Here is a 4,741-nt window from a genome sequence, read left to right on the forward strand (position 1 = left end):
ATGTTAAAAATGTAACGAATGTGTCAAAAGAAATATTTTAAGTGGTTTAACGTTCTCGCAAAGGTATATAAAACAATTGTCGTAAATCAATATTTCACGAGAAGACGTTGTTTTATAACAGTAGCTAAAATGTTTTTACTTTTTCGTGTTCCTAATCACCGAACCGCATCAACCACGCTACTTACAACACCGCAACTTTAAAACCAACGTAATAGGCTAGAAATCAGTCATTAGCCATTCCAATTTATTTCTAACTGCCATATGTATTTGAAAATGAATCCGTTTTGCACATGCCCTTTTTGGGAGTTGTTTAGTTTAATTCGTGGGCGAGAAAAATATTTTTAACTTTGTGTGGGCGGCAACACGAGATGAATTTAAATTGATAAATTAGAGTCGTTATCTGAAATGTACACTTGCAGTTAGTCGCCACTTTAAGTTGTTCGTAAAAGACCTTGAAAAACAGCGATCGTCTCATGTTAGGTGGACATTTTATCATTGTAAGAACAGAACTGCTTTTAATACCTCAAACAAATGTATTGTTTTAACGCGGTTTTAGTTTGAAAGCACATTTTGACTTAATTGTACTTAACTGTTCTAATATCATTATGACATCATAACCAGATGTTTTAAGTGGGCTGCTGCTGCAAACACACAATGATTTTGATTTATCTTTCCTTAACGGTTTTGAATTCCGAGTAAGCTGCTGTACTGAAGAGCAATTAATAATTCACACAGCAAACTTCCAAGGAGCTTATTAAAGATTCATAAACGCAAAGAAAATATGCTGTTGCAGCCTTTGAAGCAGAAACATGCAAGCTGCTTAATTGCCGATATTCTTCACATAACAGAGCACCATCATAAAATATTTAAGACAAGCGATCATGTAGTATGATCTAACTACATGACATGAACCGATATTACCTTTTTAATACATGCTATAAAGACTGAAATTTGCAATAAAGTGAAATTTGTTATAGCACTTATGGTGCTAAAGCTTTAACTGCATAGAATTTTACCAACATTTCCAACCAAGGATTACCTTACTATTTGCTGCCTGACACAGATGTATACTGTCTTAATGTGCTTTTTAACATAGCAAATCGTCATTTAGGGATTTTTTTTAACATTAAACCCTATGTAAACTTTTTGCAAAGATGTTAATTTAGGGTTTATCCACTATAGTGCAACAATTCTGATAATTGTGCTATTCTGTCAAAAGTTTTGAATTTCACAATTTTACTTCCATAAAATAACATACTTTAACTACATCAATCTTAAAGCAAACGTAAAAAAAAGTTTACTTGTTTCTAGCACTGTTAACTTTTTAGAATCAACATTTTCTGCTTCTCTTGCACTAAAACACAGTGTACCAAGTCAACCATACCCACAACAAACTTTCTTGACACAACACAAAATGGTTTTTTACATTAGCTCGTAACGATTACTGTTTGTCGGCAAACTTTTACGGAAAGTAATTTGGCGAACAAATAGTAGCTCTCCGGTGGGGTTAGCTAGAAAGTCCGTTAATGTTCAGTTTTCATTAGTGGGTCGTTAAGAATTGATCGCTTACCGTTCGAATAACATTGTGTGCTGCGCATAGCTAATCGACCTGTACCAAAATATTGACATCAGCCCAGCAGCAGCAGTAGCGCTTCCTAGAAACCTTGACATCGAATTAGCAAGACCACTTAAAACATCAACTTGTTGACGTTTTTTGTAGTTGGCGTCACAGAATGGTGACGTAGCACAGACGCGCAAGCTAGGTGGAAATTTTTTAGAGCGGAAAATTTTCAAACTTTTTGTGTTTTTGTACGGTTGCTAATGATAGACATATGAGGCTGTTTTAGAGTAACTTCTTACTTTTAAACGATTCCGGTTTAACAAAAAAGAAACATAAATGAAGTTTGAAAGTATTTCATACCCTGTCAGGACAAAGTAATTTGTTTAAAAATGTAAGTCATGAAAGTGTCCCAGGATCCACAAACATGACAATGTTTTTATTTTTATTGTCCCAGAAAATGCAAATCATTTTAAGATGCGGGAATACCGGTATCAACTCACATGTCCCCCAGACAGCTTTATCAACACGAAATATAACCAGGTTTCAAAGGAAGATGTTGTTATTGCACAACAAGAACCCTTTAAACCTGTTTGACCTCTGTACAATTTGATGGAGCGATTGGCCGCTTGCTTGTTACTGGGGCACTGACATTTAAGCCTGGCATCTGGAAATGATTGCATAAGCTGCATATGGGGGCAATTATTTTCAGAGAATTGGGTTGAAAATAAATTATGTTGTTTTGAATTTTGTACACAAGTCAAACCGGCTAAGGGTTTATTTGCCTTCGAAATCAACTGTTTTGTTTGAAAGCATTATTTAAAATTTTGGAAGCCAACGCGTTGTGGGTCGTCTAACCGAACTTAGCAAAAACTTAGACCTGTAGAAATATTTAAAGACACAAACTGCATTTTTATCGAAAAAGGCATTGTTTGATGTTACTATTATATTGGATTTAGTTTAATTCGAAGCTTAATGTGTTTTCAAAACGTTGAATTTGTTCCTTATTTTTCGTGATAGATATCCACTGCAGCCGTTTGCAAATCTGATATCGTTGACAGAAAGTCAATTTTCGGTCGAACATCGAACTTGGAACGCCCGAGACGCACAGTTTACATCAGTAGCGAGATTTTTGATTAACGCAGTGCATTAGTTGATGAATTAATACTCTATACTTGACGGACTTACTTAAGCTTATACGCGTGTGTGGCCTTTTTTTACCAGCGTATGGTAAGGCAAGCATTTCACTTGAAATTTGAAAAAAAAATAATAACTAATTGATGCGCACCAAAAGCAATTAACAAAAAGAGTTCTAAAAGAATAAATTTCAAGTATACTGCAAATTTCCCAATGAAAAGAATCCAGCACTACTCAAATTCAACATTAATATTACTGAACATATAAAGTTAATCGTAATGTTCTCCATCACAAGTGTACCTACTTTGAGGAAGAAGAGATCGTTTGCAAACTGATAACCACTGTAGTTCTTGGAATTGACTTCAAACGTTATGATAGGATTGCGAATTTCGTTTTAATCAGGTTATTACGCCGCCTTATACCGACGCACTGACTACACGAACTCGTTATTAATTCCTTCTTTTAAGCGAAAAGTTTTGTGTGTAAACGTGTTTGGTGTTTAAGAGATGTAAACATGTTTGATGTTTAACAAGGAGTGAGGTACTAAACTTTCTTCTTCAGCGAACCGAAGAAACAGATTAAGTTTCAACAAACCGAGTGAATCTATAGGAGGGCACGATTTCCAAGTTAAAACTTTGAAACCTCACCTGGCGGAAAACCACAAATAGTCCATATACCATTGATTCCCAAACTGTGTGCCCAGGCACAATGTTCCGCCAGGTGAGGTTTCAAAGTTTGCCTCGAAATATTTGCTATTTTAAAGTGCAAAGAATCGGTGTTTTCAGACTTCATGACAAAATGTGGCATGCATAACAATGTTTAAATCTCATATTTTTACTTATGTGCCATAAAAAGCTATATCTTATCCACCTCACTAAAGTTGCAAACTAACTTCCTTTTGGCAACTTTTGTTTCGTTTGCCTGCTAAGGGTGCCGCAAAAAATAAAACAGTTTGTTACAGCGCTACGTATGTGAACAAGTTTGAGAACAACGGCTATAAACCAAGTTAAGACAAAAAAGTTGCTCTCTTGTAAATTTTCAGCCCTATTTTTCTCTACATAAAACGAAAAACAGCACAAAAAAACTCTGGACTCTGTTGAAAAAACAGATGGAAGCGTGCAATGATGTCAAAATCAATGAAAAACAAAACGTGAAAATCATGAAATACAGGTGTTAAAATTTGAGCGACAACCAGATTAGACGATACTGGACGATAGCAATCCGACTTTTAAACCGATAATCGCGCCCTAATCCTTATGATATTTTAAGGATTTGTAATGGTGTTTTTTTTTCATTTTTTAGGAGGAAAAGCTTGATTGAGCGTTCACGTATAATTCGCATGTTTTTCTAACACCACAAGTTACACATCTATTTTATCGGAATTTGAAATCGGAAATGACTTAGATTTCTCCTGTGATAGTTCCGGGGCGATAATATTTTTGCTATCGATATCTTCTCTTTGCATAAAATATCTTTTTTATCGCAATATGTATTGCTATGATTCAACAGTACAGCCTAATATGAAAAGTTGTTTTGTGTAAAGGTAAATTTCTGCCGAAAGAATAAACTCAAAGCTGGCTCTGTACATTTTTATAAAGCTTTGTAAGTTTTTTTGCTATAGCTGCCACATTTAATCATCGTTCTATTTGAAAAAGTCGATGAAAGAGGGCGAGATTTTCTAACTAAAATCTATTTAGGGTATAAAACTGATTTATTATTCTATATTTTTTTTACCCAAAAGGTTGAACAGTATGAAAGAAAAAAAAACCAACGGACAGTGATCGTCAGTTTTGGCCTGCTGTCGATGTTTATTTTATTCAAATACAAAAATCATAACTTACATGTAAGTTTGTTTAAATATAACAAAACAAGACACATATGACGAATATATATTCTTAAGTTTTTATCGACTGATTCTGTTTCCTTGGGAACATGTTTCCATATTTGGAGAAAACAAGACACAGTTTCATCTTTTCTTATCATTACGTCACTTAATAATGACGTCGTACAAATTAGGACGTCAATCTTCGACCCAAGCTAAGATAA

The sequence above is a fragment of the Phallusia mammillata genome, chromosome 7, assembly GCF_965637545.1.
Source record: "Phallusia mammillata chromosome 7, kaPhaMamm4.hap1.1, whole genome shotgun sequence".
NCBI classification, from domain to species: Eukaryota; Metazoa; Chordata; class Ascidiacea; order Phlebobranchia; family Ascidiidae; genus Phallusia; species Phallusia mammillata.